General features: G+C 42.3%; 1 protein-coding gene across 4 annotated transcripts in view; it reads left to right on the top strand.

The window, feature by feature from the left end:
- The window catches only part of WIPF1 (WAS/WASL interacting protein family member 1), a 119,348-nt gene that overhangs the window by 67,514 nt on the left and 26,491 nt on the right, over positions 1 to 25,343 (top strand). Inside the window, exon 1 of one of the 4 annotated variants that reach the window (XM_036857741.1) lies at positions 15,448 to 15,622. The exons of the other annotated variants lie outside the window; for them this stretch is intronic. The gene's annotated coding sequence lies outside the window, so the exon portion shown is untranslated. Of the gene's footprint in view, positions 1 to 15,447; positions 15,623 to 25,343 lie in introns of those variants that run through there. 4 annotated transcript variants of the gene reach the window in all.

The following is a 25,343-nucleotide window of genomic DNA, read 5'->3' as shown; positions in this document are numbered from 1 at the left end:
TTAATTATACTTTAAATATTATACTTTATTTATTTTTTTTTTTTTTGGCTATGCCACATGGCATGCAAGATCTTAGTTCCCTGACCAGGCATCAAACCCATGCCCCTTGCAGTGGAAGCCTGGAGTCTTAACCACTGGACCACCAGGGAAGTCCTAAATATTTTTAAATAAATGACCTTTGAATACTTTGAAATGTTGATATGCAAACATATGCAAGTGCTTTTACTAACATGTTTTATAAATATCATTCCTTTTTCCATAAATTCATGAATTTCTTTTGTTACGAAGATAGTAATATTTTACATTATCTTACAAGTAAATTCTAAACCTTTCAGTACTTTTATACTTATGCTGAGGAAAATAGAACTAGAGATTTTAAATATATAACCATAATAAACTTATAGTGATTTTATATTCCCAGATTTATGGATTAAAAAGAAACTGATTTGACTTTCATCCAGTTCTGATTTTATATTTTTTAAAATGTAATTGCTTTCTTGTGTGTGGGAGGGAGTGGGAGGAGTTACACTTAAGGAAAATACCCACTGAGTTGACCCAGTCCTTCCGTGGACTTTATTTTTGTAAAAGCCCAAATGCTAGCAAAGCAATAACAGGTCCCAGTTACTTCCTAAGTAATATATATTGTACACTGCCTTTTACACTGTTTTTAAGTAATTGTTAATGAATCCAGGGTATAATATGTGGTGTTGTTCTCCATTGTTCAACCTTGTGCATCTTTATGCCTATAAAGACTTTGAGATACCTCAACTTTATGTATCTCTCAGCATTTCTGAGAAACTCTCATCTGTATTTGCAAGATATAGGGAGAGGGCGGAAAGCAAGGGAAGAAAACCTAATCTCCACATTTGTGCATTAGAGGCTGAAGAGAATTCAGTAGGCACTGCTGATGAAGAATATTAGAAATGTGCCCCTACAGAGTATTTTGCACGAGGTAGGAGTAAACCTAGGATGACTAGAAAGTTCTGTGTTCAGAAGCCTTTGTACTTTGGAAAATAAAATTTCACATCGGTGATCTTCAGATTGGTTTTCCGTGAATTCCCTGCCAACGAGAGTTGGATCCGCAAAGCGTTTCCTGTGTGGTGTTCAGTTCTGCTGAAGCTTTCCTTGACTCTGGGCACAACTGTGTTTCACGTCTGCGTCCCTCATCTCGTGGTGGCTGAACCTGGGCATGATGATAGGAATCGTTTTGTTTTCTCAGTTGCTCAGAGACCCCAGATCTTGTCTCAAGGCCTGCTTTCTTTCCGTTCATTATGTGCCACCTCTGAAAACAGTCACAGACCATTACTGTTCTTTCTGCACTCCGCAACCACTAGAATAACGCAGACTTGAAAAGAAGTTCTTTCTTCCATTTCCCAGTTGGGTGAGACAGTCCCAAAGGGCTTTGGGACATTTTCTTAGTGCACTGAAGATAAGCCTGCTCTCTGAAGTGGAGGATTTGGGGTCCCCATCCTCCTCCTGGAACTCTAACCTACAGTTGGCAGGGAGCCTCTCCAGGTGAAATGAAAACAAGGCAGTGAACATAAACTCAATATATGAATCCCTGTTTCTCCTTAACTTTTAGGAGAAATGGTATTTTTAGGAAGTTTCTGGGGCATTTTTTCTGAATTTGTGTTCATTAAGTCTAGTGAGTTTTGAAATTGCCCAAAAAGCAGAGGCATTCGTAAAAGAGAATTGTGTAGATCAATGCCAGCTTTTTGAAATAGGCCTAAGTAGACTTGAAAACGAGCTGTAAAACCAATATAAAATGGAGACTCTGAAAGTACGAGTACCCAGGTTTTCTCAACTATGACATAGAGTAAATTCTTTATTCTTTTTTTTTTTTAAAGAAATTCACGTTCTTTTATTTATTTATTTATGACTGTGTTGAGTCTTCGTTTCTGTGCGAGGGCTTTCTCTAGTTGCGGCAAGTGGGGACCACTCTTCATTGCGGTGCGCGGGCCTCTCACCATCGCGGCCTCTCTTGTTGCGGAGCACAGGCTCCAGACGCGCAGGCTCAGTAATTGTGGCTCACGGGCCCAGTTGCTCCGCGGCATGTGGGATCTTCCCAGACCAGGGCTCGAACCCGTGTCCCCTGCATTGGCAGGCAGATTCTCAACCACTGCGCCACCAGGGAAGCCCAAATTCTTTATTCTTAAATTACATTGAATTATCCTTCTATAAACAAAAAGAGCCACTGCATCTGCTGTGTTCCCTCTTTTACCAAGTAGCACTAACTGGGGAGAAGTTTAGCTCACTTAATTATAGTAATGATAGCTGATGTTGCTGAGTATTTAGCGTTGTGCCAGTCACTTTACCCCAAACTATCTACCTTTCTCATTTAGACATATTGAGCATCTTCTAAGTCCAGGAGAGAAAACTGTACCAAGTAAGGAATAGCTCTTGACTTGGGAAGACACAGGTGGAAAGGAGACCAGAGAATGTCATTCCAGCCCAGGTCCTCTGGTGAATCATCAAATAGATAACTGTAGTTACTTTGAATGACTTAGGCTCAGAAAGGTTTTTATCACCAAGTTTTCAATCAAAAAAATTCTAAGTTAGATTTTACTTTTTCCAGAATATTTGCAGAATTACTAAGGAAGATGGCAAACATAACAGAAGCTTGGATGCTCATTAGGTCAGCCTAAATTACTCCTTAGTTCCTGGGAACTTTGGTCTTGTGAAAAATGGAATAAGGTGACTCAGGGTCATAATGGTTGTTTTCTGTACTCAGACTTCAGACGTTTACACGTCTGCACGTGTATAACATAAATCAGGGCATTCCTACTTCTGCCTTTGAGACAGGAAGAACCGTGGTCAGATGTGCCCGGATGTACTGCTCCTTCCTCCCAGTATGGGATGGAAACATTTCTTAGACATTGAACATTCTCAGAGGCTGCACAAAATTATCCACAGTTGCAATCTCAGGGAATTCTTTTGTAAATTTATATCTGTTGGGAGTAGGAGTGATTCTGGATTTATGAAATTTTATTTATAAACACACAGAAATGGTCACTGCTATCTACCCAGTCCCCCAGTGGTCAGAACATTTTATTTTGTCTATGAAAAGTCATGGAGCTTTTAGGTGGTCTTTAAATTCAAAAGTGGAAGAAATAAGGGAAAAGATTAAAACCCTGTGATTTAAAAAAAAAATCCAGATAACAGATGGAGAAAGATATACTAATAATGGAGAAGACAATAAATACATATAAAACATTGTTAACCTCATTAATAATCAAAGAAATGAAAATTAAAATGGCTCATACATACAGTTTTTTTGTCTATCAAACTGGCACATTTTGAAAAGTGATAAAAGCACATGTTGAAAAGAAATGAAATGGGTGCTAGTGAGAATATGAATGCTAAAACTAAGAAAATAGTATAACAACATGTATCAAGAGGAAAAAGGAAAAACTTCATATCTTCCATTCTAGTAATTGTACTCTAATAAATTTATCCTAAGGAAATAATCTGAAAGGACCACAAACATTTACATACAATTGTATTAATCATAGTAGGATTTGTAATAATAAATTAGATGCAGTTTAAATATCTAACAACAAAGAGTATTTACATAGGTAATGGAACATCTATAAAAATGAAATATGCAACTATTAAAATTGTGTTAGGATAATATTTAATAACACGGGGAAGTGTGAGAAAGAAGAGTATAAAACTATATATATACAGTATGATTCCATTTCAGATGCATGCACAGAAAGGAAAAAAGACTGGAAGGAAATTCCAAAATGGTAACTGGTTTTCTCTGAGTACTAATGGGTCACTTTAAAAATTATATGATTCCTATTTTCTAAACTTTTCATGTATGACGTTTTCATAAGAAAAAATATATATATATTTAAGTGAAGCAAGAAAACTATAAAATGTAGGAAAAACTTAAGAAAGTTTACCCTAGACAGTGTGACTGTACTGTACAGCATCTCCCTCCAGCCAAACGGCTTCCTTTCTCTCAACAAAACATCCACTAATTTAATGTCGTTTGGGTTAACAACTCCTCTGTCTGTAAAGATAAAAGGCAACAAGTCGATTTCCTCCTGACATCTTGATGAGGTCATCTTACCCTGTGGAGGGGAATTATGACTTCTGGGTAAGAAGTACTTAGGGACAGGAGCCCCTTATGCCCTGCGTGCGGTCAAGGGAAAGTGTAGGGCCGGCTTGGGGATGGGGCAGAGGCTGAGGCTGGCACAGCAATCATGAAGCCCTCTCCCCTCCATCACTTCTGAGTCCTCTCCCTTGAAGAATTGGAACTAAAGTTTTAGTTTAGTCATGTTGTGAATTAAATAGACTTTTGTGGACTGGCCTGGCAGCGTGCCCTCAAGTATGTTTGTATGGAAATGGTTCTCAAATCGAAATGATTACCCCAGGACTTTGGTGCGCTATACGTTTACACCAGAGTCTGCCTGAACTAGCCCTTCCTCTGGCAGTGACCTGGGTACTCTGTAACACCTGTGCGGCACGGAACGGGGGGTGAATTGTTTTCCTTCCATCACATCGTCAACTCAGATGTGAACGTGAGCTCTGTGAGGGTGGAGATCACTGTGTGATCTCCCCTGTCTGATCCCTGTGGCAGCCGCAACACCTAAAACAGCACTTGGCACGCAGTGGATACTGAGTGTTGAGTGACTGCCTGGGAGCCCTCGCAGCGTTCCTGCTCCCTAGTCAGCCGTGAGGTCAGAGACAGGTACATGGGGAGAGCAGATAAAAGATCATAGAAGATTTGATTCCTAGGAAGTAGTCTTCTTTGTGCGTTTTTCTTTCTGGCTGGAGAAGACTGGCCAGGAGGTTGAGCATGGGGCCAGAGGAGCTGGAGTTGGAGAAGCGAATCTGGAAGGAAGCAGCTGTGGTGACTGAGAGGGGCGGTGGCCGGGATGGGAGGAGCTGTGGACCCGGCGGCGATTATGCTTGACCTTAGCCATGGAACCCAGACAGCTACATATTTGCCTTGCTTGACAGAGCTGCCACCCCAAGGCCAAGAGTAACACCCAGCTTGGGTTCTGTTTAATTGCTGTTTAGTCTTATTTTGTTTTTTATTTCTTAATGGTGGTAGGTAAGGGTGAGGCAGGGAGAAACCAGTTTGATTTTTTTAAACTATGTCCATTTACCTTCCTGAGGGTGTCCTACAAAACATAAACCACATGTGGCTTTTACACCTCAAGTCTTTGTGGTTTGCTTTTCTCAACCTAGTCAATATTTAAACGTAGTCCTGGAGTTGCTTTTTACGTAAGCCATCATTCCGTCCATTCTGTTGGAATGGTTCTCAAACAGGATGAAATGATCCAAGACTGAATTAAGCAGCTTCCATGCAGCAGGGGAAGAGTCATTTAGTCAGCACTGAGCAAAAACAAAAAAACCCAATAAACCCAAACAAACAAAACACACACACAGAATGGTAGAGCAGATCACCTTGTGGTCGCACCTCTTCTGATCTCTTGCCCCTGCACCTGTATTTGGAGTTGAGGGAACACGTACGTGCATTGGGTCCAGCGGAAGGCATTTCCGTTGTCTGATAGGGCAGCCATCCCTTTAGAGACAACCTGGAAGTGTTTTTCCAACAGTCTGTTTTCCCAGTCAGTCATTTGGAGATTCCAGAGCAGCCAAATGGGAGGCGGAAAGTTCTTGAAGTGGCAAAATCAGATGGAATCTGGGGTCATTCGAGCAGAACAAATTGTTTCAGCCAAGCCACTGAGCGAAGCAGGGCCTGCTAAGAAACAGGGGCAAGAAGCACCGCATGCAGCTGTGACCGTTGGGAAACAAAGTGTGAGATTCCCTCCCAGGATTATAGGTGAGCAGCTGTGACGGTCCCCGTGGGTTCCTCTCTTTATTTCCCAGGCTGGACAAGCAGAGCCATCAAACTGCCGTGCCTGACTTTAAAGGAGCTCAGTCAGGGGTATGCACAGAAGCGGTGGCTTGCAGCCCTGTCTGACCCCGGGCTCACTTTGAATAACGGTATTTTCTAATGCCCCCTTCACAAGCTTCGATGAACCTTCACCAGGGAAATAATCTGACCTCACACGTCATGTCCCCCCAGATCCATGTAATCTTTATCTGTACTTAAAAAGAGAAATGAAAGGAATGTAATTTATTATAAAATAACTTCAATTTGTAAGCGATCGGGTACAACTGATTAGCAAACAAAATGGAGTGGTCAGGGGTTTGCAGATACCCTGATAATCACTGTGAGGCAGACAGCTGCAACTGCAGGCTAATTTGGGTAAGAGAGACTTAGGTACCACAAGTGGCGATACCTTGGGACACATTTTCCAGCAGAGGTGAGCAACTCTGGGTAAAAAGCTGAGCAAAACATAGTATTTCATTTATATGACAGTTGCATTACTGGAAAATTCAGGGACTAATACAACAGTGCAATAATTACTTTGAATTGTATGTAAAATGGAGTTAAGTTCTCGGCTCAGAAAACTAAATAGTTTTTTCACCTACATCAGTGTCCAACAGGACCTCTGTAGGTCATGCGGGTCAGTTCTTTATTGAGTGGGACAGTCTGGTACATTGCAGGTTGTCTAGCATCCTTGGTCTGAATCCCAGACGGGCCCTCCCCGTTGTTGTGACACCCACAAACACCCCCATTTCCTGTCCCCGTGCAGAGGATCTGGGTCTGCTTCTCCACGTAACAGCTGCACTAGCCTGGCCCTGCTTCTTTGGAGTCAGGGGGTCCCAGGGGGAGTCTCGGGTCAGTGAGCCCTTCCTGCAGGCTTCAGATGAGTGCCATCAGGCCCAAAGGTGCAGAGCTGGATAGAGCCTTTTTTTCCTGAGAAGCCCAGGGAAGGGCTTTCGTGTGCACATGGTTCGATTCTCCAGCAGGAGACACTGAGTAACCAGCCATATGGCTGGAGGGAAGACTGAACAGGGAACAGTATGGCTGTTGTCCCCAGCCCAGAAATCATTGTAGAGACCCCATCCTGGGCTTCATACCTAATGATTAGCAACCAGATTAGCAGCCAGAAGGAACACACAGCTATCCATATTCTAGCAGCTTCTCCCTGGGTGTGTGTGCAAACAGATACATGGCAGGATGTGAAAACAGGGCTTTCCACCCATTGGCCCCTTGAGTTGTAAGAAACATTTTTCTATATCTCACGTGGTTTTTTTCCCCTGGGGGCCACTTGTATTGAATGTTGGTGACACCTGGGAAATGTTTGCATTTTAATTAAATCATTAAGGATAAGACGGGGCTCCTTCCCACCAGGCCCTCACCATCTAGAGATGTGTTGTCCAGTGTGGTAGCGGTTCTTGAGCATTTGAAATGTCACCCATAGTAAAATACACACCTGTTTTTGAAGACTTAATAGGAAAAAAGAGTGCAAAATGCCTAATTAATAGGTTTTTTATTGTGAGTACATGTTGTAATGATAATATTTTTGAAATAGGGTGTTAAATAAAATGTTATTAGTATTTCACTTTTTTTCTTTTTAATGTAGCTAGTAGAAAATATAGAACTGCACATATAGCTCAAATTATTTCTACTGGACAGTGCTAATCTAGGGGGAGCGTTGCTTTCTTTTGTTCTTTGGTTGGTTGGTTGGAATTTAGATTTTTGTTTTTTTCTTGCCATTAAGAGGGTCTCCAATTTTGAGAGTTGAATGCTTTTCTAGGAAGAGCTACTTGGGTTCTGAATCAGTATAAGGGAGCCCTCAGTCTCTGTCCCTTTTCATCTATCAACCAAAGAGATCATTATGAGGAGAAAAAGGTAACTTCTGTAACTCCCAGGTCTGAGCATGATTGTAACAGAGTGAGCAAACCCCTTTAACAGCCTCTAGTGGATGAAGAAGGGAGTGAGCCTCGAGTCATTTTTATTTTATTGTTTAAACTTTTTATTATAGAAACATTTCAAATGTATACGAAAAGTAGTCAGAACATTATAACAAACTGCCACGTATGCCTCACGCAGCTTCAAGAATGATCATCTCTGGCCAATTTTGTTTTCTTTAAACCTCTAGCTATTTTCCCCCTTTTTCACTTCAGGGCAAATCTAGACATCATACCTTTCTATCCACAAATATTTCAGTATGTATCTCGAAATATTTAAGGACTCTTTGTAAAAAACAACATAACCTCAATAACATTATCATGCTTAAAAATTAGCAATAATCTTAATATTATTAAATGTCAATCAATATTCAAATTTCCAATTGCCTCATATTTTTATTTATTTTAATGAAGTACAGTAATTTACAATTTTATGTTAATTTCAGGTGTACAGCAAAGTGATTCAGTTTTATATATCTATGTACATATTCTTTTTCATATTCTTTTCCATTTTGGTTTTTTATGGGATATTGAATATAGTTCCCTGTGCTATAAGATAGGACCTTGTTGTTTATTTTATATATAATAGTTTGTATCTGCTAATCCCAAATTCCTGATTATCCCTCCCCAACCCTCTTCCCCCTTGGGTACCCATAAGTTTGTTTTCTGTGTCTGTGAGTCTGTTTCTGTTTTGTAAATAAGTTCATTTGTGTCATTTTTTAAAGATTCCACACATAAGTGATATGATGTGTGTCTTTCTCTGACTTAATTCACTTAGTATGATAATCTCTAGGTCCATCCAAGTTGCTACAAATGGCATCATTTCGTTCTCTTTTATGGCTGAGTAGTATTCCATTGTGTACACATACCACATCTTCTTTATCCATTCCTCTGTCACTGGACACTTAGGTTGCTTCCACGTCTTGACTATTGTAAATAGTGCTGCTGTGAACATTGGGGTGCATGTATCTTTTTGAATTAGAGTTTCCTCCAGATATATGCCCAGGAGTGGGATATAGTAGTATGTATCTGTTAATCCCAAACTCCTAATTTATCCCTTAGTCTCAGGCTCCTCTCACAGCTTGTTCACTGCAGGGCTTCATTCTCAGTCTCCATGTGTGTACATGTGGCTGTCATACCACCAGTCCCAGCCCCACACATCTTAGAAAAAGTCTCGTTGCATCTCCTTGGTACGAAGTAGTCCCATGCTCGTCTCTGAACCAATCACTGCAGCCAGGGAACCGCAGGCTCTAACTGGCCAGGGCTGGTCACTTTCCATTCCTGGAGCCCGGGTAGAGTTAGCCCAACTGAAGCCAGAAGAGCAGGAGTGGAGATCAGTGGATGTCTCTCTCCCCAGATCTGAGGCTCTACTGTAATTCAGAAGAATGGATGCTGGACAGCCCCAAAGCAACCAACGTATACTCTATTTACCCATCCAACACACACACACACATCTTCCCACACGTACAGTTTCAAAAATGCTCCCACATAATAAATCACACTCACCCTCCTCCCCAAAATAGGTGGCCAATCCAGGTCCAAGTCCAGCGCCGAGTCCAGACTTTCCACAGTCTTGTCCGTCAGTGCTGAATGTAGTATCTCACGGTCCAGTGCTAGATTATAAATTTAACACCCAGTATACAATGGTGGAGGGAGAACAGTAGAAGAATTTCACAATTAAACTTCCATTTGGGAAAGGAGCGGAGACATTGGTCTCCTGTCTCTAGCATATTTTATAACCCACTGAACAGATTCTAGCTGTGTGGCAACGGAATGAGAACTTCGGTCATCCAGTGGCTTAACCTCCTTCTCTCTGGTGGGCCTTCCTTATCTGTTGCCTTCAGAGCCGTCTCTCAGAGCAGGGCTGCACCTGTTCCACGGCCTACACCCTGTTCTCCTGGCTTCAGAGATCTAGGGATTGACTTAGGATTTGAGCAATCATAAACTGTTTTCGACTGTTCTGGGGCTTTATCCTCTAGTACTTAAAAACGTGGTAGGATTCTCTAACCCCTGAACTCCATGGACTAGTGAACAAAACTCAGGATTGTGTTGAGTCGTACTCTTTGACTGTGGGGCCAAGCCTGGGCATTTCTGTCTCCCAGCAAATGAACCATCCTCCACTCCCAAATTTTGTGGCCTCTGATTAGGTACAGTTTGAAACAGTGGCCTGAGGTGGTGAAGCCACTAATAATTTCCTCCTCGCTTCTGAGATGGAAACCAGTGTATCACAGTGAATGTAACGGGCCTTCTACTCAGATGAGAGACCACAGTGTCTTTGGAGGGACGATGGGGAATCGGGCTTCTCCTAGGTTTCAAACTTCTTTCCTGATATTGTTCTTACCGTCTGGCCCTGCTCTGTCTAATGTTAACATAGTGTAGAGAATTTGGGTTTTTAAACCCACAAAGCTCCAGATTATTTGACTCTCAACCATCTTGGTTGCACCTCACAGGAAAAAAAAAAAAAGGCCTCTATTAACAAAGCCCTTTTTCCCTGCCTCTGGGCTTCCAATCAGTTTCATCCTAAGTTTATCTCTTTCCTGTGGCTCTCACTGAAGGCTGCAAGTAGCCGACACACTCCAACCTTCTACATTTCTTCTCCGAATCCTTTAATGGTGCACCTTCAGGAGGCTCGTGGTCTTAGACCCAGGATTCAATAGGTGGCGCCATAACCAGCAGTGTTGCCATCACATAGCCAGGATGGCCAACCTCCTAGAGCAGGAGAGCCCGCACTAGCTGTCATCCAACCTTAAATCAGCCAGTTGCACATTTTAGGGTTAGTCACGTTCAATATTCACTTCTACTACTGATTTCTGTATCACGTAAGAGTGTTTGTATTGCCAGTGATAGAAAACCTGATCACACTAGCTTAAACAAAATAGAGAATTTATTTGCTAGTATAAGTTAAAAGTCCAAAATAGTGCTAGCTTCAGGTATAGATGGATTCAGCCAACAACGCCAACAGCTGGGTTTTCTCCATCCCCAGCTCCCCACTTTGGTGGTCTCATTTTCAAACCCCATGTGGGTGAGAGGATGAGTGAGCCAATTCCAGCCCCTCCATCGTCACAGATCCAACTCCAGTCTCATCCCTCAGGAAGAGTCCTCTCCTCTGGCCACAAATTCCCTTGGTTCTGATGAGGTCACAGGCCATCGCCAAAAAAGTCTCTGGGGCCACATGAATGCAAGGATCCCATGAGCCAGCTCTTCGTGTATCTGGAATGGGAGTGAATTCCTCTGGACCCACAGGGTCTGGGAAGGAGGGAGGGAGGGAGGGAGGGATGTGTCTCCAAACGAAAACTGAAGGACATCATTGTAAGTAGGGTCAGTGGATGCTGAGCTGCCAAAACATAAGGAAATATATTGCAAATATTTCCCCAAGTAAGATTATACCAATTTATATTAGCAGGACATAGAATAGTACAAAATTTGTTTTTAATTTCTCTGTTTCTGAGATTATTTTTAAAGGATCAGCCCTCTATGTAACTGTACTGGTAAGTGTATGAGGAAGAAGGTAATTCCTTTGTTTCTGCTCTTTTAAATTGCATAATTCCTATATTTTAACAAGTTGCAAGTAAAATTTCTCTTACAATGAATGCATACATTTAATTTGGTACTGTTTCCTTTTCCCCCGAAAAAGCTATAAGGGGGGTATTTTGCTATTGAAGAAGGTGGTGTTTTAGAATGGAAGGAATACAGTATTCTAAAATATGTTTCCACTACCAGGGAAATACTGAACTATAACATGTAGTCATGAAAACACAACTTGAAAAACCAGAATTATGAAAAACAATTGTTCTTATATTTTATACATGTCACTGTTGCCCTTATTCAGTCTCTGTTGATTTGGGGTCACCATAGGAGGGTCGTTGGCTGTGATTCTTTACGGCTTTACCCAGACTGGTGAGAACCACCGTGTTGTACTATAATCTCTGTCCGTCCTTCGTTTTCTGTTTCTGTAGATTAACATGGAGGATTCTTCATCTGATTGGTCCGGAGACTGTTGATTATTGTTTTACTCCGTCATTAGGCTGGGACTGGTCTATGTATTGAATAGGGTGATATACGCATTTAAGATTCTCTTTGAAGTCCAGAACTGTGATTATCTTTATTCGCCTTGGGGTCTCAATCCACTTTTCTTCGGCCTTTGATTATAATAACATCCCCAACAGCAGTACAAACCCTACCCTCAACTGGTCCCCTCCACATCACAGCCTTCTCTCTACCCCTTTTCCTTCCACCTCTTCTTATGCTTATAGAGAGGAATTAAGTGAAATCCTCCTCTGAACTTAAAATGAGGCTTAAGGCCATAATGACACTGGACCATGGAGAGAGAGACTGGGCTTCTGGCACCAGCTCTGCTGCTGCCTGCTGTGTGACAGAGGCAGGTCACTTAACCTCTCTGGACCCCCGTTTCCTCTTCTGTAAATGATGGTGTGGACTCTGATCTCTGCAGTCTCATTCATCCTTAAGATTCCTTAGTCTGAGAAACTGACACGGATCTGGAACACCTGGGCACAGAGGAAGGGCAGAGAGCGCTTTCACGTCCAACACCTACACCCACTGCAGAGGGTGGCGTCCAAGGCCGCTTTGTCAGTGATGCAGTTGGAACTGCCCCCCGCCCACCATGTGATCTCTCCTTTGTCTCCATCTTTTCCTGCCTTATTTCCTTTTTCTTTTAATTTCTTCCCCTTCCTTTCCGATTGGATTATTTATTTGTTTTTAACTTTCCTAACCCATTTTTCTCTTCCCCACTGCCCGATGACATGAGCCACTTGCACTGCATGAGACTCTGCACACATTGCCAAGCCCCCGGGTTGGCTAAAGGGTTTACTGCTGATCTCCAGTGTCCTTTCCCTGGCAGATTTCCCTTTAACCTAAGCCTTCCCGAGAAGAAAGTGGCAAGTCTAGGCTTGGCATTCCTTAGTCACTGCTTTAGGGGGAACAGCCTTAGGCTCTTAAACGAATGTTATGCTCTGGTAGAATTTTAAAGAGAGATTGATTTTCTTTTTCATTCAACAAATAATATTTATTGAGCACCTACCAGGAGTCAGATGCTGTTCTAGATGCTGAGGCGACAGCAGGAAACAAGATCCTATGGAGCTTGAATTCTAGTGGGGAGGGATGTACAAGTAAATAAACAATTAAATGAAAAAATGCCAGGTGGTGACATGTGCAATGTTTAAAAGAAAATGGGAGTAGAGATAGGACATGAGAGGGGGCATTTTTGCTGACAACTGGAGAATGAAAAGGAACCAGGGAGGTGAGTGTACCAGGTGAGAGGGCTTACAAGTGTCAGGGCCAGGATGCAAATGAGCTTGTGCATTTAAGGAACAGAAAGACCTGGAAGGAAATTAGCAAGAGGGAGTTTACTTGAGATGAGGTCAGAGAGCTGGGTGTGCGGGGGGACGCAGATCTTGTGGGTCCTTGTGGGCCTAGGCAGAGCTTGGATTTTTAAAGTGAAATGAGAAACCGTTGGAGGGTTTTAAACAGGGAGGAACATTATCTGATATATGTCCTATGGTGCATAGTGGATACCTCATAAATGTATCCAAAGTTGACTGTCCTTACAAGTTCTCATTAAAGATGAAATAGACCCAAACCCTAGACAACTACTCCCTTGTGTGTCTCACAGGCTCCAGACTTCTAAGTGACATACCCCCTTCTAGTTGAGTTTTTCCTAATGGGTGAGAATAGTCATGAACTGTAGTGTCCTAGGGTGGGTGTGTGTGTGTGTGTGTGTGTGTGTGTGTGTGTGTGTGTGTGTGTGTGTTTGGGGCACATTACTTATTAGAGAACTTCAAAGTAATTCTGTAAATACATAGAGAAATCACCCTATTGCCCGTGTTCTCCTTTTAGACCCAACTATAGTTAGACTTCCCCAAAGAGTCACTCAGGCATTTACCTGGTAGGTGATCAAGTTCTGTGTTTTCCCGAGCTTAGTGGAGGGCGAAGGAGATAATAGCTGCAGGCCTCCACCTCTGTCCAGCCTCAGGCCTGCATGTATTTATTCATGTATTGAGTGTCGCTTGGACTCCAGGCCCTACGTTAGTTGAGAAGAATAAAGTCTGTACCATCAAGTGGCACCAGGCAAAGTAGAAGACTCTAGGTCACTAATCGTTGGAAGCTCCACTTCTAGGAATTCTGCCGTGGCTTGGCATCATGAAACTCCTTGTGAGGCTAGACTCATAGCTCAAAGAATTGAGAGTTAAAAGAACCTTGGACGTCAACTATCCCAGTACTTCTCCAGAATGTGCCTCTGTTTTTCATTCTTTCAGCTGATACCATTTTCTCCGAGGTACGTGGTGTGTGTCACAGATATCAGTCTGAACCTTTCAGGTGGATTGAGAAAAAATTATGAGCGTTTTCAGATTTTTATACACTTCTCAAGGTTTCGCTATAATATTTTTTGCCTGTATTCCATTGCCTACCCACCTCTTAGAGTCCTTTGGGAGTGAGGGATCTGAGTTTCCTCCTTGTGTACTCATCATCTCTGTGCTTCTGTCAAGCATCCTCTGGGAGAGTTATTGTCACCCCGTTAAGTGTGGCGGACGGAAACAAAACATTTTGGCCTAGAAAGCTCTGATCTTCAGCTGCCTTGAGGTGTACAGGCTTACTTCGGAGATACTGAGGATTCCGTTCCAGGCTACTGCAATAAAGCGAATACCGCAATAAAGCAAGTCACACCGATCTTTTTGGTTTCCCAGTGCGTGTACAAGTTATGCTTATACTCTACTGTAGGCTGTTAAGTGTGCAGTAGCATCATGTCTAAAAAAAATGTACATACCTTAATTAAAAACTACTTTATTGCTACTGTAAGTCAACTATACCTCAATTTTAAAAAACTTCATTCAAGTGGTAATCGTCTGAGCCTTCAGCGAGTCGTGGTAGTAACATCAAAGATCAGCAATCACAGATCACCATAACCAATATAATAATAATGAAGAAGTTTGAAATATTGCTTGAATTATCAAAATGTGACACAGAGACACAAGGTGAGCAAATACTTTTGGAAAAATGGCGCCAATAGACTTGCTTGACTCAGGGTTGCCATAGACCTTCAATTTGTTTAAAAAAAAAAAAAATGTAATATCTGCAAAGTACAATAAAGCGAAGCACAATAAAATGAGTTGTGCCTGTATATTATTTATCCTGACTTGGGCACCAAAATCACGTTTCAAAACTCATTTGCCTTCATACACCTGACTAGCTCTCTTCACCTGCGTTTGTAACTTACCCCCTACCCGGCTCTGTAGATGAGGAAGGATCACTTACGTTATTTATTAGTGCTGCTTAGAGTTTTTAGTTCTTGAGTGACTCTTTCCCTTAATCCTAAATGTTATCATCAATATCAAGAGCGATGCTTTAAAATGGAATTTCTTGAAGGAATGTCACGTTCCGTGAGCAGTTATTTTTGTGGAGGTGTCTAGAATACAGTTGGGCTGTTAACCAGATGGAGGTGCTAATCTCCTCTCGTCCCTGTACCTAAAGGTATGTTACACCTGGTGGGAAGGAGAAACATGTAATTTTCCAAATTTAGGGTTTTTTTTCTTGCTTGCTTCTGAAGTAAAACCCATCTAGCCTTTTTTTCTGCAGAAAAGGAGGAAGGAACAAGCAACAAATTAATCAGACAGGAAGTGAATAACCACAGAAGGATGTCTGCCTCTGACTCAGTGTGTCACATTTAACGAGAGGCCAGAGCTTGTCCAAAATGGCTGTCCAAAAACGACCCCACGTTTGCGTTAGAAGATGATGCCTTTCTCAGGGACGGTTTTCTCTCTCATGTCTTGCTTGCTCCCTGTCTGCCTGTGTCCCTGATCATGCCTTCCCGCAGTATCCTTTAACGGTAAGAAAAATTATATTCAAACTAAATGTATTTCCTTTATTCAGTTAGAGGGAAGGACTCAATGGCTTTTGATGGACCATAGTATGTTGAGATAAAGTTGTTTAATTTTTCAGTAGAGTACCATGTGGTCGAGTCCTGTTGCACACAGGACTAGTTTCACTGCTATAGTGATTGTGGGCAATTTAGAACTTGCGTTTTGAACCAAAATGTAAGCGAGATTTTCAAGAGAATTATTCCTGACCACTGGGCAAGTTTGGATCCACAGGAATTTTTTCTCCCATTTAAAATGGGGGTTTATGTCAGTAACTGTATCCTTTCGGTGGATGGTGCAATTGTCCACATGACCGCCTTTGAATTGTCACTTCGGCTGGCAACAGTAAGTGCTTTTAAAGCAAAAGGAGCCACTGGAAGCTTCAAAGGAAAGTACCGTGGAGCTAAGCTCTTGCCAGTCTGTTGCTACAAACCTGTTACTTAAGTTCAAATCCCAAACCATTTCTAAGCAGAGTCTTTTAGGACAGTTTGTCTTTTAGAATCATTCTGTTCAACATCCTAACAGTGCGGTGCACAATTACTATTGCTAATCAAATTCTGCAGCATTCATTGTTACTAGTTACATTTAATATGATTAATATTTTGACGTAAAATATTGTAATTTTCGTATTTCAAACGGTGTACCCAGAGATGTACGGAGCAGGATTAAGGAAACTTTTTTGTATCAAAAAAATGCTTTTTTTTTCTTTGGGGCATATATGAAAAAGCAACTTGACTTATATTCCTTTTACCCCATGGAGAAATATAAAATAAAGCTTTAAAAAGTTAAGAGGGCACGTACAACTTTGGTCAATAAGTATAAGTTCTTTTAAATAATTCAATGGCATAACTAGTGTATACAGTAGAAAATAGACAAGTGGTAAAATGAAGAAAAGACTGTAGTAGGGTTCTAATTAAGAAAAGTAGGACAGCTTGGTAGAGAGAAAGATAGTGGGAAAGCAGGATAAAGAATAAGACAGGATAGTGAGAGAGGAAGATGAGAAGCCTGAAAAAGATTTTGAGGTCCATTAGTGTGGAAACCATACCCTTACTAGTCACTTGGGCTGTGGGTCTAACATTATGTATTAACTTCATAAAGTTATGTTGCTTCTGAACTGGAACATCGTTCAGTCAAAATTGTCCTTTTATAGTCTAAAGAGGTTAAATGATTTATCTAAAATCATAGGTTGTTTTCTGATGCTCTTTGAAAAGTTCATCTGTTGGTTAATTGCTCACAGCTCTTCAATTACTCTAATATCTAAACTTTTAAGGATTACACATACTCTGAATGAACTGCAGTATTCAGAGACCTTCCCATGGTGCAGAATTTTCCCTGGGGTCCAGCAGCAATTTCACTCTGATAGTTGACGAAATCAAATTCTAGATCTGCCCTATAGGCTGGAAGTTCCCCAACCTGTGCTAAAATGTAAGAGGAAGTGAGCTACCTAATTCCTGGACCTTTCAAGTTTTATGCACTTTTGAAGTCTGCTTAACATTTCATGAACACGTCATTTTCGTTGGGAGTTTCTGGCTATTTAAATTGTGATTCGTTCCTGCTTTAAGGTTTGACTCATTTTTGTTTTTCCAAATTGTCATACATTTACTTATTGTTGAAAAGAGCATTTCCCCTGGACTATCAAATACCTCTGTCTGTATTTTGCAACCCTTAGTCCTGAAAATTAAAACTGAAAAAATGAATACTAGAATAAGAAATGCCTTAATTAGTATGCTTTTCTGAGAAATTTAAAATGCACTTTATATGCACCTCCGTTTGCCATTCGTTTGTAATGCAGAAGTTTGCATGGGTGTGCACATGTGGGCTACATCATCAGCTTGTGGTTTCTCCTTCTCATGGTTAAAAAAAGGAAAAGACGATATTTATTGAGCACTAACTGTATGTTAGGCTCTTGACTTTTGCTTATTTTATTTTTTTTAAATGGCTAATACTTATTTAGCACTTGCCTCATTTAACTCTTGAATAGTCCTGTTGAGTCGGTACCCTTCTCGCCATTTTATTGTGGGAACTGGACTTAGGCTAAGCAGTTTGCCCAAGGCCACTAACAACTAACTGTAATTTCAAGAGCTTTTTTCGTTAAGTACTTAGGAGGGCACAAGATGTTCTTTTCTAATCCTGAGAATCTGGGATTGTACAAATGCTTTGTTTTAAATGTCACAGCCACAGTAAATATCTTTAAGTGAATAATCTCAGGTAAGACCATTTCCTTTCTAAGTCTTTTGACCTTTTCAGAAGTAAATTCGGTGACTCTTCTGCTTATATTATAAGGCTACACTTTCAATGGTTAAATGAATAAAATATGTTGAGTATGTTGACCTATATGCTGTGAGTATGTGTGCATGAGTGTGTGTGGGGTGTGTGTGTGTGTGTGTGTGTGTGTGTGTGTGTGTAGTGGAGAACGGGGAGGGGCAGATCTTAATCCTCTGGTAAAACTAAATGTGATGCTGAGGATTTAGGGAAATGTAGTTTTGAGATTTGAGGCCCTTAAAGAGAGTACTAAAAAAAAAAACCAACCAGTACTTGTTAGAGATGGGAAGTCGTGGGAGGAAAATTGGTACTTTTTAGTTAAGTGGATAAAGTAGAAAAGATTTCTCTTTCCTTTCCCATAGTTAAACAAGGACAAGTAGGTGGGTCATTAAACTTACCTTCATTTTCTCATTTTTGAGAGGGTTTAGCTGTCTATGAATTTGCACTAAGTTTTCAATTAAACATGTAGGACAGTGTATTAAGAAAATAATTTTACTTCATAGCAACCTTTATTTCCCCAGCAGTTACTCTTAAAATAAAATTGTGGGTTTGTGTCCAGGCTCCCCTCTAATTGTAATGACATTGTAGATGCTTCAAAATGTCTTCTCTGAAAAATTCCCCCTACTCCCCAAATTATCCAACTCCTTATCTAAAAGAAGTGTTTCTGAAATAGCCAAGGACCCTCCAAGTACAGCAGAGACACAAACCCTTACCATTGAGAAAACAGCCCGTAAGCAGAATTGACTTAAGCTATTGCCTTAAATGATGATCAACGGAGAAAAGAGCAATTACATTTTGAGAAATGAGGGGTCCTGTGTACAGCAAGCGCGCGTACCACATTCAGCTCAGATTGAGAAGAACAATGATCATGAACTAGGTGAGGCAGTTGCTTTGCTTATAAAGGAAAGCTTGTTTCTCTTCTCTACCTTTGGCTTCTTCTTGGGTTGAGCAGCCTTTTCTGCTTCTCCTCTTGCATTGATTGCCTCATTGCCTTCAGCCCTCTGGAGCTTGGACTGAGGAGAGGAAGAGTCACAATAATAGAAACAAACTTTATGCAAACGTATTAAAAGTTGCTAAAATGGCCAAAACGACATGCCGGGCTTGGGGGTGGGGCACCGAGCTGTTGCACTGGGCCTGGTATCAGAAAATAGAAACTACGGGCAACTGCAGCTGTGAAAAGACTGCTAAAGAAACAGGATGGCTGTGGTTTGCTGTGAGCATCAATTTTCCTGTTGAGCATTTTTACAGGAAGTTGAAGAACAAAGCCAACTTCATCTTAATTAGTTCTGATGGTTTGCAGATCTTAAACACATCCAACTAAGTTTGTCTCATGGAGGAGTTTCTAAAGAATAGAACCAAAAATAATCATGAGTAGGAATCCCCAAACTACCAATGTTAGCAGCAATTTGAGTTTTTGCTAAATGATTTTATTTTAACGGTATAACTTGGAGTAGATTCATTACCTTTATAATGAATGCCTTTGCAATCATTTTTTTATGGCTGCAATAACTCGATATGAATTTAAGGGCCTTTCCTTATTAAAACACTGTCGAGTTGTATGTATTATAAATTTCCTTCTGTTAATATTTATTGGTCAAACAGTTGTGCATGTGTGTATTTATATAGATACAAAGAGGTATGTGTGTGTTTGTGTATAAAAGCTGGAAAAATATACATCAAAAGGTTAACAAGAATTATCTCTTGGTATTATTAACCCCAACCCTTTTTCACCTAATATTTAATTATTATCAAATGCTTCCTTCAATGGTTAAGTACAACTGTCGTGTTTTATTTTCATCTTTGTATTTTTATATTGTCTATCATTTTCTAAATGAATATATGCTACTTTTGGAAGCAGAAAAAAAATTCTCAAAAATCTAACCTGAAGATGCCAAGAGCACACAAGAAATATATACATGAAAATGAGTTAAGAACATTATATATAAAGTAAAATATCAAGGAATATAAATAAAAATAAGATAGAGAATAGAAAGTAATGAGGGCAACAGAACATTGGACGTTAGGATCTTTTCAATTGTATTATTTCTATTATGTCCTTTCCCTGTACCCACCCCCCACCACACACACACACGCACACACACACAGTGATGAATTCAACCTTTTTTGAACAAAAAGTTTACTTTTCTCCCATTCATTTTAGGTAGAATAGTATTTAAGGGTGACTTTTGGCACGATTTGCATAGCAAAATGCTTTATATTTTTGACTGGTCCAAAATCGTGATAAAACATAACTGGATAAACCTGCTTCTTATCTTCTCTGCTAGAACTTGGCCGATTCACACCCACATCCTCCGGATTAGAGGCCGGCCTTCTGAGGATTATTTCATTGGACAGTGCTGGAAATCTCTCCCCTCTTCCTGTCATTGTATAGTGTGGGCCTCACATGGCCCACATCTAGAATGAATTTGACATTGGTTGGAAGAAACTAAGAAACAGTTTATTTAAATAACTTGCCAGTTCTCTTGATCATTTTATATTCAGAGATAATTCTGCTTTCTTCGATGAGCATATTGAAGAAGAAAGCATAAGTTTCCTGGGGCAACTCTGGACTGAACTCTGGGCTCTGATTGAGTGTCTAGTTGTCCATGCTGTTGGGGGAATACGTCGCTGTAGGGTGGGGAGCAATTCACTCTTTCTCACAAGGTGTTCCCCATAACCAGTATTACACATTTAGCAGATGGCTCGGGACCACCAGCTGCCCTGGTTCATCTAGGGTCAGTGTGTGATGCTGTCCACTGAGAGTTTAAACCATGATGCTGACCTACTAGACATGTAGTAAAACCAACGAAACCATCCATGTCTCTCACAGAGCTAGGAAATTCCAGAATTTCTAAATATTGATGTATGTTGTGTATATATATGTACGTGTGTGTAGGTGACAAAGAAGAGCCAATTAGTGGATTTTTGAAGTCATTTATGTAAAATATTCTACTCTGTTCTCTCAACCCAAAGAATCAATTCCTTTATGAAAGGTTTATTGGTAGATCCCTCCCCTCATCTCAATAGTTTCCACCTAAAATTTGTTGATCTTTTTAGGGATTCAGTTATTAAATAAAACTTTGGTAATCACTCACGTTCCGTAGGGTTCAGGTTGATTTTTTTAATATATATATTTTTAAGTTATTTATCTATTTATTTATTTATTTATTTATTTAGGCTGTGTTGGGTCTTAGTTGAGGCATGCAGGCTGTTCGTTGTGGCACGTGGATTTTCTCTTCTGTAGTTGTGGCGTGCGGGCTCCAGGGCATGTGGGTTCTGTAGTTTGCGGCATGCGGGCTCCAGTTGAGGCACGGGAGCTCAGTAGTTGTGGCGCGTGGGCTTAGTTGGCGCGCGGGCTTAGTTGGCCCGTGGCATATGGGATCTTAGGTCCCCTACCAGGGATCAAACCCGCGTCCCCTGCATTGGAAGGCAGGTTCTTTACCACTGGACCACCAGGGAAGTCCCCCCTCAGGTTGACTTTTAATTTCTTTAATGTATGACAGACAATCCAGAGATAGTTTGGGTGAGAAATCAATTGATGGATTTTATTCAAAAACTATTATCTTATAATTTTCACTGTGGATAGCAGACATGATAGATAGCATGTATTGTTAAAACTGTGTTTATCATTTGCTAGGGCTGCCATATCAAAGTACCACAGACTGGGTGGCTCAAACAGCAGAATTTTGTTATCTCACATTTCTGGAGGTTGGAAGTCAAAGATCAAGGTGTCAGCAGGTTTGGTTTCTCCCAAGACCTCTCTTCTTGGCTTGCAGATGGCCACCTTCTCCCCGTGTCCTGACATGGCCTTTTCTCTGCGCTCACACATCCCTGGTGTTTCTTCCTCTTCTAAGGACCCCAGTCATATTGGATTAGGGTCCACCCTAATGGCCTCATTCTAACTTAGTCACCTCTTTAAAGGCCATCTCTCCAAATACAGTCACATTCTGAGGTACTAGGGCTTAGAGCGTCAACATATAAGTTCAGTCCATAACGCTGTGTGTGAAAACAAAAAACCCATTTCTATCCATGTGGTTTTCCTTGTGCACATAAAATTCAGCACACAAGGTGAACATTTTAGAGAAGTCTGACTTTTCTCTCTATGATGAAAGTTATTTAAACAGTGAAATGATTCTCTAAAAGCAATTAATTCTCAGAAGTGTGTACTGTTAGAAGTTCTGTGCCTGGGGTCAGGGGGAGGGTAGGAGGGCAAGGATCAGCAAATGGGTAGGGCCGTGATCCTGCAACTTCAGGGAGCCTGGTTCCCCTGCAAGAGATGATGGCCGACACTTGGGAGCCCCTGCCCTAGTCACTGCTTCCCTTCTTCTAGGGCCCCTCCCTCCTGGGTACAGAGCTGCCTTTCCTGCCGTGCTCCCATCTCCCAAGGGAAGAACCAAATGTGGGAGGCCAAGCCCTCAGGCTGCCTCATTCCCAGGGGGGCAGCCCCGCCCACACAGGACTCTGGGCAAAGCCAGGGCCTCAGCTCAGTCACCAGGCCAGGCCGCCCTCTGCCAGGTGCTCGAGCGGTACTCACACCAGCAGGGCACGTGCTCACCTCAGGAACTACAGCTCTGGACCCATCTGTTGATTGCTTACTCTACCCGGGCCTGCTGTACTGTTTCATTTCATCCGCCTTGTACACCCATTTGACAGATGGGAAGGGGAGGCTCAGAGAGCTTAGTCTTATCCCAGGTTATTAGCAGCAGAGCAGAGTTTCAAAATCATGTTCTCCTGACCCAGGACTCATGTTCTCACAGGGATTCTAAACTTTTTCATTCATAGGCCACGCTAGTATCTGGTAAAGCCCAAAAAAGTCAGACGGCTTCTCTGACTGTTGTTAAATGCATAAAACAAAATACAGAGGATTACCAAGGCAACTAGTTACAGTGAAATAGATACAAGATCTAGCAGCAGACATTGCCACAACTTCAAAAGAGATCTGCAACAATTTTAATATGATATGAGAATATGATGTGAAAATATCATGTGAAAAGCTGTTGGTGAAAAGGTTTCAGGTGTGGTTTGTGGCCTGTATTCATAATTGAAGGAAGTACTACATTGTAGTTAGAGTTTAGGGGAAATTAATATGTCCTTTTTTTCATCCAAGTTCATGAACCCCTGAATTCTGTCCACAGACCTTGTGGATGTGAAGATCCAGGCTAGGAAGGCCTGTCCGTTAGGATCTAGGCTGCTGTTGAGGCCCTACAGTCAGGCCCAGTCTTGCTTCTGACGTGGGCTCTCAACTCCAGGAGACCAGGGAAGTCCCTGCTCTCCCAAGGCCTTGGGCTCTACTCCCCTGATGAAGTCAGGAAAGTAAGCGCCCAGGCTTAAAGCTAGCCAGCCCCTCTGCCATGGGACTGGTTCTTTGCCCAGGCCTTGGGATGCCCAGGGCTGATGCTGGGAGCCGTTCCAATGACCAGCACATGGCTTGTTTGTGTGATACCTGGCTCTTCCATTCCCACATATTTAGAGAGAACCCTGCTTTGTGCCATGTATTGGGAAGACCGGATGGAGTTCACGGTCTGGTGGTAAGACAGCCGAGAAGGGGGCCTGCTGGGGGCCCGGCGTCGGGGGGCACGAGGTTGGTCTTCTTTGACCCGTGTGCTGGGGTGGCAGGATCAGACTCTGGGGTTTCTCACAAACTTCCCTCAAGGCCCAGCCTGGACAAGTCCAGACCAGCCACTGTTCAGCTAGCAAGAAGCCAAGAGACCATGGAGGCCTCTGGAATCACCTTTCAGTGTGGAGGTGGGGGTGGGAGTAGTTTGTCTGGAGGAGAGTGAGGGGTGGGGGCAGGGGGAGTAGCAGTGGAGAGGAAGGAGAGCTTAGCCTGGGAAAGGTGAGAGCGCCCACCCGCAGATCCTCTCCCCATTGTTCATCGGAGGTGGCGGGGCGGGGGGAGGCCCAGCCTCTGTGCTCCGGAGGTTTATTTATTAATGCACAGAGAGAACCATGATAGCAACGACAGAAAACTGTAAACTACTTGGATTAAAGGGGCCTCACAGGGTGGCAGTCCCCTGAGAGCGGCCCTGTTCCATCATCTGGCCCCTGAGGCGTACAGAAGTTCAATTTGATCTTTGCAACCAGAGACTGGCTTACGAGAACCAAACCCGTAAGAGGTTCGCGGTAGCTGATCAGAATCCACTTCTTCCTCAGTATTAGGATAACAGGATGGCAGGTTAGCTGGTGAGCGGAGGACCTGACGCAGTGGAGTGTTGAGGGGCCTTTCATCCACCGAGCACGCGGACGGTCTGTCCCATGGAGCCCGTCTCCCGGGCCCTCTGGGTGGACCCGGCCACCCCTTCCTTGGTTAGCCGCCTCCTCCAGCTCTGTTCAGACCATTGCTTTGGCCATAGCAGCTCTGACAGTTAGTTGGGCCTGCATCCTGTTTCAGATCCCCGTCCTTCCTCCTGGTCCTGGGACACAACCCTGAGGCTTCTAGAGGTGCCCCTGCAGCTGGAGCACCCCCTTCATAGGCCTCCAAACACAGGCCCCCCCAGCCCTCCTTATTACACTGCCTGTGTAGCCCCACGGGAGACCGATTGGTGTCACCCAGAAAAGACCAATGTAAGGAACAGATTTTAAAAGAACCCCTGTCTGAGACAGGCTCTTATTGAAAACCAGATTCTGACCGAGTTTACAGGTGAGCTGCAGTACTAGTTAGCCCTTTACCTGCCTAAAAATGCTTATCTAAGAAGAGCAGGGATCAAAAGGACTTGATGTGAATGACTTTCACGGGTCTTTTAGCAAGTTATTAATTTCTCCGAGTCCCAGCGTCCTCCTCTGTAAAATGAGTGGAATTATGCTAGTTTGCAGTGTGGTCATAAGTATTCAAGACGACAGAAATAAAGAGCCCTTTATCATCCAATTGACTGTTAATAGATGAGAGCAGCTCTTGCTGCTCTAGAGTTTTTTTAATTTCATTTTCTAGATGGCACTCAGAATAGAACTGTCAGAAGCTCTCTTGATTCCTGTCTTCCAGTAGCTTTGACAAGTTTGGCCATGTCCTCTTAGCTTTTCCATTCCGTTTCTGTCACAGAAAGCAAGCCATCCAGCAAAACTTCTATAGAAAGTAACAGCTGACCCTTGAACGATGCGGGGGTTAGGGGCGCTGACCCTCTGCACGCAATCAGCCCTCCATATCCACGGGTCCTCTGTACCCGGATTCCGCATCCTCGGATTCAACTACCCATGGATGGTATAATACTATAATGTTTACTATCGAAAACAATCCACATCTGAGTGGACCCGTTGTTCAAGGGTCATCTGTATTTGTTTCAAGGTATAAGTTTTCCACATTAACTTTCAGTGGTTGAACTAAGTTAATACTTTAAATTATTTTTTCTTTTGGCCGTGCCACATGGCTTGTGGGGTCCTGGTTTCCCGACCAGGGATCGAACCTGGGCCCCCGACAGTGGAAGTGCAGAGTCC

Source organism: Balaenoptera musculus, chromosome 7, assembly GCF_009873245.2.
Source record: "Balaenoptera musculus isolate JJ_BM4_2016_0621 chromosome 7, mBalMus1.pri.v3, whole genome shotgun sequence".
In the NCBI taxonomy this organism is placed as follows: Eukaryota; Metazoa; Chordata; class Mammalia; order Artiodactyla; family Balaenopteridae; genus Balaenoptera; species Balaenoptera musculus.
The sequence above is the reverse complement of the archived record's forward strand: the minus strand, read 5'-3'. Positions and strand labels throughout refer to the sequence as shown.